General features: G+C 41.0%; 1 long non-coding RNA gene across 1 annotated transcript in view; it reads right to left on the bottom strand.

Annotated features, from left to right (window-relative positions):
- The window catches only part of LOC136628082 (uncharacterized), a 407,320-nt gene that overhangs the window by 371,065 nt on the left and 24,135 nt on the right, over positions 1-12,120 (bottom strand). Inside the window, exons 3-4 of the long non-coding RNA XR_010792846.1 lie at positions 1,517-1,666; positions 594-708 (exon numbers count right to left, since the gene is read on the bottom strand). This is a non-coding gene — a long non-coding RNA (uncharacterized lncRNA). The remainder of the gene's footprint in view (positions 1-593; positions 709-1,516; positions 1,667-12,120) is intronic.

The raw sequence follows: 12,120 nt of genomic DNA, 5'->3' as shown, positions 1-12,120 counted from the left end.
CTGTATGCAGATGGCCGTATGCATGCATGTGCCTGAAAAAGGCAGGTGCAACTCACATTAGACAGCACAGAGACACCCATTTGAGTGCTGTTCAACATATATGGAACTCACCCACAGCATGTGCTATTCTCATCTGAGAAAACAGCTGAGAATAGGACATGCAACGATTTCTGCCTGTTCGATTCTGTCTGAATACACAAACACATGGCATGAGCATACACCTCTCTGAATCCATGTTAGCTTACAGGTTCTCCTTGATTTTGCACAGGAGTGATAGTCGTTCTATGAAGGGAGGCACAGTGGGCCGAGGATGCTCCATTCACAGTAAACAGGCAGTCGCTCCAAGATTGAGCGACTCCTGTTTACATGGTCTGACAGTCACTTGGTTTTTAGAAGAGCTCCAACAATGAGCGATTTCTCGCTCAGTGCCCTGTTGGAGGCTGCTTGTACATGCAACGACCACTGACGAATTATTGCTGAAAACAGTGAACTCGGACAATAATCGCCCCGTGTGAAGGTACCTTTACCAACCCGGGCACTAACTTGTTCAGCACTGATTACTTATTCTTTATTTATGCCTTAATTAAGCTCACCAGTAAACATTCTGCAGAAAAATCTATACTTACAATTCCAGACTCATGTTTGGGTTTCACTATAATTGACGTCTTTTCTTTCTTCTTTTTATACACATCTTCTGCTTGTTTCAACCTGCAAAAGGTGCTAAAATTAATCCTGCAATTGTGTCATATTTTTCACCATTTAAACACAATTAAGCTTAGGGTTTATTCACATAAGCGTAGGCGTTTTCACATTTGCCCGCCGACACTGTAGAACTGTGTGAATGGGCGTTTTTCCAAGATCCCGGCCAAAGTTCTCTCACCCATCCACAGGTAGCGGCTTGTGGCCGAGACTCCGCCCAGCCATGACCGCTAATGGAAGTATAATCTTGCTGATAAGGTCATGATCTTTCATGCGGCTATTGGCAGCTGTGGCTGAGCAGAGTCTCAGCCGCAAGTCAATACCTGTATGTGGGAGTGCAGCCTACTGCAGCCACAATGATACCATGTATAGAATTATTTCTCAGCACATAACAGCTCTCAGGGCTCTTATGATTTCTATGCACACCTCTACTGTCTTCCTAAGGCCCGTTTCACATCCTTCGGCTAGGGGTTCCGTCACAGATCTGGATCAAAATACCAGATCTGCATGCAATCCTTTTTCTTCCGTCCAGCTGTGCAGAAAGTGAACGGACCCCATTATAGTCAACGGGGTTTGTCCGGGCCTGTTCAGTTCCATCCAGAGATGGAGCCATTCGGCCATGGGGATTCCCCTAATGGAGCAGGAAAGAGGAACCCCGAGCGCAGATGTGAAACCATCCTAAAGTAGTTTAGCAAAACATTATCACATCTATTCTATCTATAAACAAAATACATATACATATTTATTAAAACGGAATAAAAAAAAGATTAGTACCAGAAATAGTAAATCATTTATAAAGCACTGGTAAGTGACTTACTTTTCTTGCAAAATCAGCCTGTTCTCCTTTTTCCAGCAATCTTTAAAATCAGTACTAAATTCATGCCAAATAGAAAAGAAAGAGCCTGGCGAGACCTCCTTTTCACCTATTTTTGGTTTTACATAAAAATTGGCTGCAGTTTCAAGAAATCTGTAAACCAAGAGTATATAAAACATGAGCAAGAGGAAAGACATGAGGAAAGAATTGCAGTGTCAGCTGATTCCATAAGACCTAAACAGTCATTTAACTCTGAAGTTATATTGTGGCTTTAACTAAATGAAACCAACCACCCAAAATTGCATTGTGAAAGTGTCTTCTAGGAGTGGTCCTCTCAAAGAAAGTACGCATAATATATGATGGAATGGAATATTTGTCAGAAAAAATCTAATCTAGAGAAACGGATGGACTTTTGGAGAGGTGCTGTATGTATTATACATGCCTACTGCTCTAGGCAGCGAACATAAAACATTAAAACCAAGTGCCTAATATTGTGCTGGTCTTGCTCGTGCCACCAAAACAGCTGTAACCTATCGAGGTGTCTGTGGTATCTGGCACAAGATAATGGCATTGTTGCAGAATTTGCTTTCCTTGAATTTCTCACCAAAACCTGTGCTGCTCACTGCGGATTTTCATGGGGAATTGCCAGCAGCATTCTACTGTTTTCAATTTCGCACCAAAATCTGCAGTGTGGATTTTGGGGGTCTGAATATTCCGCAGGAGGGCATATTCCACAATGCTGTTGCAGAATATTCCTTCCTGTCTGAGAGGTCCCTTGGCCACTCTCACACAGGAAATCTTTCCAGCCTTTAACGCCGTGTTTTCAGCGCAGTGTTAAACGCTGTCAATCACTACCATTGATTTCAATGGGGCGTCTCAGACATGGGCTAAAATGCAGCGTTTTTAACGCTGTGTTTTTCGAGTGCTGCCTGAGCTATTTTCATTTAAGGGTGACTACCCACTAGCGTTTTTTTTACTGCGAAATTCGCAGCGTTTTGTTTTTCTGCAGGGGTCTTTGGGCTATGGGACTTGTAAAGCTAAAATCGCAATCGCGCAAATCGCGATTTCACGGTAAATCGCGATTTTGCGCTATCGCGATTTTAATATTACAAGTCCCATAGCCCCCCTGCAGGAAAAAAAAAACGCTGCGAATTTCGCAGTGAAAAAAAACGCTAGTGGGTAGTCACCCTAAAACGCGATGCTTTGCCGTTAGAAATGAATAGCGCGCGTTTTCAGCAGCGGTAGAATGTGGTTACTGCATTTTTGACTGCGTTTCTTCAGTTCTGGCATTATCAGCTGCGTTTATAACTATGATGAAAATGCAGTCAAACGCTATCAAAAATGCTATAAAAATGCTATCAAAAACAGCTGAAAATGCAGTAAACGCAGCATTAAAAAGCACAGCGTTTTTACAAGCACATGTTGGAGAGAGGCCTGTAAGTTGCAAGGTGGCGCCTCCATAGATCGGACTAGTTCTTCAAGCACATCTCACAGATGCTCGATCTGCCTGGGAATTTGCCGGTCAAGTCAATACCTTGAACTTTGTCATGTTGCTATAACCATTCCTGAACACTTTTTGCAGTGTGCGAGGGTGTATTATTCTGCTTATGGCCTTAGTCACACGGGCGTTTTTTCACGCGATTTGCGGATCGCATGACGGATGCGCATCCGCAAATTGCGTGACCAGGGCACAAAAATCGCTCGAAAATCTGCTCCTAGCCGCGTTTCATTAGAAACGGGCAGGAGCTGTCCAGCGCATTGCATTCAATGGAGCCGGCAATACAGCCGGCTCCATTGAAAGCAATGCGCTGCGGGCGTGCGCGGGATGAATTGTCGGGAAGGGCTTATATATATAAGCCCTTCCCTGCAATTGATCCAGAAATGTGTTAAAATAAAAAATAAAATATATACTCACCTTGTCCCGGCAGCCGGAGTTCAGCGCGGCCGGCCTGCAGTGGGTGTGAAGGGGGTATGACTCAAAGCTGCCCTTGATTGGCTCAGCGCTTATATATTTAAGCCCTTCCCGACAATTCATCCCGCGCATGCCGGCAGCCCATTGCTTTCAATGGAGCCGGCTGTATTGCCGGCTCCATTGAATGCAATGGGCAAACATCGTTCTTCTCTGCCACAGCTGTTACAGCTGTGGCAGAGAAGAATGATTTGTCTAGTATATGCTCTCAATGGGGGTCGGCGCTGCTGCCGCCGGCCCCATTGAGCGCATATAGAGAAGAGAACAGAAATTGCAGATCGCAGATAGGTGCGATCTGCGATTTCTGTTCTATAATTTATCGGACGAGCGCATAAAAAGGGCTCATGTGTCCGATACCATTGCAAAGCAATGGTTTTAAAAAAACACCGCATGCGCAAATTACGCGAAATAACGCCCGTGTGACTAAGGCCTATAGCTGTCACTGCCGTGATCATTTCTAGGTTAGGGTGATATGCTGTGGGGTCTTTTTTTTAATATAACTTTTATATGTGAGTGTTTTGGCAAAGGATCATTAGCACTAGAAGTGTGCATCAGGAGCTCCATGAAATGGGTTTCCTTGGTCAAGCAGCTGCATACAAGTCTGAAATCACCATGTGCAATGTCCAGCATTGGCTGTTGTGGTAAAACATGCTGACACTGGACCCTGGAGCCGGGATAATGTGCGCAATTGAGTGAAGAATCAGGTTTCATAATCTGTCAGTCTGATGGGTGAGTCTGGGTTTCGTGGATACCCAGGGAACTCTACCTACTGGAATGCATGGTACCTGCTGTACTGGCCGCGGAGATGGCATGGGTATGAGTTCTACAGTTTGGGCTAGGTATTTTATTTCCAGTGAAAAGGCAATGTTAATGGTACAGCATACAAAGACATTTTAGATAATTGTACGCTTCCATCTATGTGGAAACTGAGGAAGGATTTTTATGTTCTAGTATGGCTAATTCCCTGTGCAAAAAATCAAAGTCTATAATGACAACTTTGATAAATGTGAAAGCAAGCCTGGCATACAGAATCCAATGCTGGTGTGATGGTCTGTGGGGGTCATCGCATACGACAGTAGGTTACCCAAGGTAGTCGTACAAGGTACAAAGACAGCTCAGTTATATATTCAGGACCTCCTGCAGCCACATGTGTTCCTCTCATGGCGGCTTCCAACAGGCATCTTCCAGCAGGATAATACTGGGCCACATAAAACAAAGGTGTCACAGGAATGCCTCCACAACATTGTCACACTTCCTTGGACTGCCCGGTCACCAGATTTATCACCAGTAGAACATGTTTTGGCCCACCTTGTATGCCAACATTGACAGTCTACCAGTTTGCACGATCTAGATGTGGAGCGATATGACGCAGGATACCATACAGAACCTGTATGCCTCCTTGCTTCCAAGTCAGAAGTGACCCAACAGGGTACTAGAGCCTCCCTTCAAGTGTTCAGTTATCCGCAATAAATTACCATTTAGCTCTGACATTGTAATCCCTTACTTATATCAGCGTTACAATCACACATATATGAAGTCTGATTTTATTCTAACAATTCCTAGGTGTGTGACTTTATTTTATTTGCAGTGAGTGTAAGTAGAATTAAACTGATAAATGATAAATGTTGAAGGTCAACAACAGCTAGAAGAAAACTTCAGATTCAGAGATACAATAAGTATGTTTGAGTTGGAGGGCCACAGTCTTCTTCCTGTTAGAGGCTGTCTTCCCTGGCATATGACCTTCTGTGAAACGTAGATTTTGTTTTTGTAAATAAAACGGATGAAAACGTAGCATTTCACGGATCCATTGACTATAATGTTTTAAATGTAGTCAAACTATGCAGATGATATGAAATGATACGATAAGTAATACAACAGAGGACAATGTACTGCTGCAAATGGACCTAGATAAGCGGGGGGCTTGGATATAAAAATGGCAAACGAAGTTCAATATTGATAAATGTAAGGCTGTTCACATGTGCAGAAGAAACGGATGTCACCAATATACACTAAATGGGGTACTGCTAGGGCACTGCCACTGACCAAGTCTGGTGGGTGGGCAAGCAATAGTAGTGGTCATCATTACTCCTGGTTAAGTTAACTACGCTTTATAAATAATTGATTTTTTTTAAAATTAGCTAGAAGTCAAAGCCAGAGGCACATTGTATTCAGGAGCACTACAAGTAACAGAGGTGAGGTAGAATCTCCTCAGTATATACACACAGAGGTGAGGTAGAATCTCCTCAGTGTATACAAATAGAAGAGCGTTAGATTCTCCTCAGTATATACTCATAGAGGTGAGGTAGATTCTCAGTATATACTCATAGAGGTGAGGTAGATTCTCCTCAGTATATACACACAGAGGTGAGGTAGATTCTCCTCAGTATATACACAAAGAGGTGAGGTGATTCTCCTCAGTATATACACATAGTGGTGAGGTGATTCTCCTCAGTATATACACGTAGAGGTGAGGTGATTCTCCTCAGTATATAAACATAGAGGTGAGGTGATTCTCCTCAGTATATACACGTAGAGGTGAGGTAGATACTCCTCAGTATATACACGTAGAGGTGAGGTGATTCTCCTCAGTATATACACGTAGAGGTGAGGTAGATACTCTTCAGTATATACAAATAGAAGAGCGCTAGATTCTCCTCAGTATCTATATATATAAAGACGAAAGCCCTCACTGACTCACTGACTGACTCAGTACCTGACTGACTGACTGACTCGCCAAAAGTTCTCCAACTTCCCGATGTCGTAGAAACATGAATTTTGGCACAAGCATAGAATATCTCCAAAATAGGAAAAGTAATCGGGTCCCAACTCGATTATTCAATTCTAGCGCAAAAGAACTAGCGTCCAAATTTAACGTATATAATCTAAATCTCTCACTTCCCAATGTCATAGAAACTTAAAATTTGGCACGCGCATTGAGTATATCATAAATAGGAAAAGTTAATAGGTCCCAACTTGATTATTCAATTCTATGCGCAAAAGAATTAGCGGCCAAATTTAATGTACGGAATGTATTTTTCTCACTTTCCGGTGTCATAGAAACGTGAAATTTGGCATGAGCATTGATTATGTCATAAATAGGAAAAGCTAATGGGTCCCAACTCGATTATTTAATTCTATGGGCAAAAGAATTAGCGTCCAAATTTTACGTACGGAATGTATTTTTCTCACTTTCCGGTGTCATAGAAAGGTGAAATTTGGCACGAGCATTGATTATGTCATAAATAGGAAAAGCTAATGGGTCCCAACTCGATTATTTAATTCTATGGGCAAAATAATTAGCGTCCAAATTTTACGTACGGAATGTATTTTTCTCACTTTCCGGTGTCATAGAAAGGTGAAATTTGGCACGAGCATTGATTATGTCATAAATAGGAAAAGCTAATGGGTCCCACCTCGATTGTTCAATTCTAAGCGTAAAATAATTAGCGTCCACATTTTACATACGGAATGTAATTTTCTCATTTTCCGGTGTCATAGAAAGGTGAAATTTGGCACGAGCATTGATTATGTCATAAATAGGAAAAGCTAATGGGTCCCAACTCGATTATTCAATTCTATGCGCAAAAGAATTAGCGTCCAAATTTTACGTACGGGATGTATTTTTCTCACTTTCCGGTGTCATAGAAAGGTGAAATTTGGCACGAGCATTGATTATGTCATAAATAGGAAAAGCTAATGGGTCCCACCTCGATTGTTCAATTCTAAGCGTAAAATAATTAGCGTCCACATTTTACATATGGAATGTAATTTTCTCATTTTCCGGTGTCATAGAAAGGTGAAATTTGGCACGAGCATTGATTATGTCATAAATAGGAAAAGCTAATGGGTCCCAACTCGATTATTCAATTCTATGCGCAAATGAATTAGCGGCCAAATTTTACGTACGGAATGTAATTTTCTCACTTTCCGGTGTCATAGAAACGTGAAATTTGGCACGAGCATTGATTATGTCATAAATAGGAAAAGCTAATGGGTCCCAACTCGATTATTTAATTCTATGCGCAAAAGAATTAGTGTCCAAATTTTACGTACAGGATGTATTTTTCTCACTTTCCGGTGTCATAGAAAGGTGAAATTTGGCACGAGCATTGATTATGTCATAAATAGGAAAAGCTAATGGGTCCCACCTCGATTATTCAATTCTATGCGCAAAAGAATTAGCGGCGAAATTTTTCGTACATAATCTAAATCTCTCACTTCCCAAAGTCATAGAAACATGAAATTTGCCATAAGCATTGAATATGTCATAAATAGGAAAAGTTAATGGGTCCCAACTCGATTATTCAATTCTAGCGCAAAATAACTAGCGTCCAAATTTTACGTACGGAATCTAATTCGCTCACTTCTTGGTATCATAGAAACATGAAATTTGGAACGGGCATTGATTATGTCATAAATAGGAAAAGATAATGGGTCCCACCTCGATTGTTCAATTCTAAGCGTAAAATAATTAGCATCCACATTTTACATAAGAAATCTAATTCTCTCACTTCCTGATGTCATCTATATATATAAAATTGAATGTATGCGTGTCTGTCTGTCTGTCCTTTATGCGCTACTACACCATTCATCCGATCGCCATGAAACTTTGGGAAGTTGTTGAGTACACTCCTGGGAAGATTATAGGCATAGTACAACTATCGTATGATAAATGGCGCGCGTGCGAGCGTCGACAGTTACGCCCCCTCCCCACGTAGATTGTTTGATTTCCATCATTGCCACCAATTCTCTCACTTCCCAATGTCGTAGAAACATGAAATTTGGCACGAGCATTGATTAGGTCATAAATAGGAAAAGTTAATGGGTCCCAACTCGATTATTTAATTCTAAGCGCCAAAGAATTAGCGTCCAAATTTTACGTACGGAATCTAATTTTCTCACTTCGCGATGTCATAGAAACATGAAATTTAACATGAGCATTGATTATGTCATAAATAGGAAAAGTTAATGGGTCCCAACTCCATTATTCAATTCTAAGCGCCAAAGAATTAGCGTCCAAATTTTACGTAAGGAATCTAATTTTCTCACTTCCCAATGTCATACAAACTTGAAATTTGGCCCGAGCATGGATTCTGTCATAAATAGAAAAAGTTAATGGGTCCCAACTCGATTATTCAATTCTAAGCGCCAAAGAATTAGCATCCAAATTTTACGTACGGAATCTAATTTTCTCATTCGCGATGTCATAGAAACTTGAAATTTGGCACGAGCATTGATTAGGTCATAAATAGGAAAAGCTAATGGGTCCCAACTCGATTATTCAATTTTAAGCGCAAAAAAATTAGCGTCCAAATTTTACGTACGGAATCTAATTCCATCACTTCCCAATGTCACAGATACTTGAAATATGGCTCGAGCATTGATTATGTCATAAATAGGAAAAGCTAATGGGTCCCAACTCGATTATTTAATTCTAAGCGCAAAAGAATTAGCGTCCAAATTTTACGTACGGAATCTAATTCTCTCACTTCCTGATGTCATCTATATATATATATAAATGAATGTATGTCTGTCTTTCTGTTTGTCCTTTATGCATTACTACACCATTCATCCAATCACCATGAAACTTTGGGAAGTTGCTGAGTACACTCCTGGGAAGATTACTGGCATAGTACAACTATCCTACGATAGGTGGCGCGCGTGTGAGCATTATCGACAGTTATGCTCCCCAGACAAAGATCATTTGATTTCCATCTCAAGCACGAAAGCAAAAGGCATTATGAGCAACGGGATGCGTGTTCAACTACAAAATGATGCATCCGCCGAATGTTTTGCTTGACAATTGCTGGATATTGATAATGCTGAGGTAAAAAGAAAGCTGTGCTGTGATTGGTTGCTATTTCTTATACTGCTGAGGTAACATGAAAGCTGTGCTGTGATTTGTTGCTATATATTATACTGCTGATGCAACATGAAAGCTGTGCTGTGATTGGTTGCTACTTATACTACTCAGGTTACATGAAAGCTGTGCTGTGATTGGTTGTTATATATTATACCACTGAGGTAGCATGAAAGCTGCGCTGTGATTGGTTGTTATATATTATACCACTGAGGTAACTTGAAAGCTGCGCTGTGATTGGTTGTTATATATTATACCGCTGAGGTAACTTGAAAGCTGCGCTGTGATTGGTTGTTATCTAGATATATAAACACGAATGTATGTATGTATGTCTGTCTGTCTGTCTTCGCAGCAACGCGCGACGGGTAAGCTAGTATATAATAAAACCCATCTACCGAGTTAATAAAATTACAAGTCAACTGTTTAGCAATTGCTGTTCAGCTCTATTTGATGGTCAATAATTGTCTGCTCTATTAATTAGAATGCCTCCATAGAGTTGGAGCTCAGTGTTTTACACATAAGGACCCTTGCTGTAGAATAAGGGGTCTAGTTGTATATACTGTAGGTAGGCTACTTTGTCTTGTTATTTAAAGTATAAGGGAAAGCCTCTTCCCCACAAAAGGTTCTATCAAGGTAAAGGCAACATCATAGGAGTGGGACGCAACTGGGAGAATGCTTGGGGGCTTTTTTTTTTCTTTTCACAATTAGCTGTTGCGTTCAGGTTCTCATTAAGAGCAATCTTCATCTAGTCCCGGCTCCTGACGGTCAGTGCTGCGTGCGCCTAGGGGTCTACATTCTTACAAACAGAAAACTATAATATAAGTTAGTCAAAGCCCAGCAGAAGCAATGGTCTTCAATACAATGTAAGTAGAAGGGAGGTGGCACAAACTCAGGTAGGTGCCTGTGGCTAGAGAGGTAGGTAAGGATGAAAAAGAGGTGCTGCCAACCAGGTAGACACCTGACCCAGAGGGGGTGGGAGAACAATGTGAAATACCAGATAAAAGGCCTAGTACACGGCCCAGACCTCCAACGAAACGTCTTTATAGCAAAGAGCTGAAGACAGCCTTTATTTCAATAAAACACGTTTAAAAGGAAAAGAAGCCTGTTCATCAAATACTATAAATGACAGACTATACATATGTGTTGAAAATAATGTCCAGAGGGAAAAGGAAAGGGAAGTAGAAGAGAACAGAGGTACATAACCAGAATCAGTGAATAGGATAATCATTTTGGGTAAACACGTGAAATAACATGCAATGCCATACAACAATGAAAAAAGCAATAGTTAAAATAAAGCGTTGGGTACATATAAAGTTGTGACGGAATCAGACATAATCGTGTACGGTGATGATAAATGTATGGATTCGGATTGAAATGACATGGAGTAAAAGATGGAATGTGAATGATAAGTGAAAGTATATCTAGAATGATGGATGTTGAATATATAAATGTAGTTTTGAGGCATAAACGATCATGTGGTATCAAAATGTTGGTCGTGAAGTAATAATCAGGTAATATAAATCTAAGGATACAGTAATCAAAATCCTAATCATGATGCAAAGAGCACAAATGTGTGGATGGATAATACAATAAATCAATACATAAATAAAGGAATGCATAATGCCATGAGTGATATCTATGGTACCCTATAATAAACACACAAAACATGTACATGCAGAAATTACAGAAATCAGAAAAGTAGTAAAGTCCAATAAGAACAACTTTGATCTCCAATGCCTTTAGAGACCGGCCTTCTCTTCTGTGGAATACTTGATCATTCTGTAGCTTTACAGTTTTGTTCTTTTTGTGTTTTATTGATTACATATAGAACAAAAAGCTCCAAGAAGCAGAAAAAGATGTGAATTAGTTATTTTAGCCATTATGTATCTAGGTTTCTACACACATAGGATATATATAGGATACATATGATATACAATAGCAGAGTTTTATGCACAGCCAGTGAAAGAGAGTCAGAAGTCTGGAAAAGGACAGTCGCTGAAATCTATAATTTCGAAATTGAGGCTTTCAAGATATCAGAGAGCTGCATAAAAGTAATAAGGTAACAGAGTATACTATTTATTTCATAAATGTGAAGTGTGCATGATTGAACTGGACCTGAATACCAAAGTACCAAGCACAGTGTCCAACAGAGGGCTGATGCCCACGGCTGTGTTGGATTCCACCTGCGAAATAGCACAGCGGAATCAGACCTGGTGCCCCCCAGAGACCCTATATTCACCTCTCCAGATCCGCCACGAGTGTCTCGCCTGGCTCACATGCACATGATGTGCTGGGCGGTGATGCAGATTCTCATGGTACTTCCGCTATGCTCACAGCAGAAGTATCGCGGAATGGACGGCTTACATTGACAATGCGGTTCTCCCCCGCGAGTGGGGGGGAAAATCACACAGTTTATTTCTGCTCGTGGGCGGGGGATAATAGTCTAGCACAGCATGTCTATAGACGGACAGTGCTGCAGAATTTGTGGCGAATGTCTGGCTGGGAATTCTACAGCGATAATCCGTCCCTTGGCTTTAGCCCTAAGGACGTCTGCTCACAAATGGATTTACGTTGCGGAATCCGTGGCACCGTCGATCCTCAGGAAATACCATTCGTAACATGCTATGGAAAAGTGCTTCTTCCAGCATATGAGCAGAAATCAATTGCGATTTCCACTCGCGGAGGAAAAGTCGCAGTATGTTCTATTTTAGTGCAGATTTCACACGGACGGCTACCATTAAAGTCAATCGAAGCCGTTCGACCTGCAGCCCTTCCACA

This window comes from Eleutherodactylus coqui, chromosome 1, assembly GCF_035609145.1.
Source record: "Eleutherodactylus coqui strain aEleCoq1 chromosome 1, aEleCoq1.hap1, whole genome shotgun sequence".
Taxonomy (NCBI): domain Eukaryota; kingdom Metazoa; phylum Chordata; class Amphibia; order Anura; family Eleutherodactylidae; genus Eleutherodactylus; species Eleutherodactylus coqui.
Note: the sequence above shows the minus strand (reverse complement) of the source record. Positions and strands in the feature narration are given on the sequence as shown.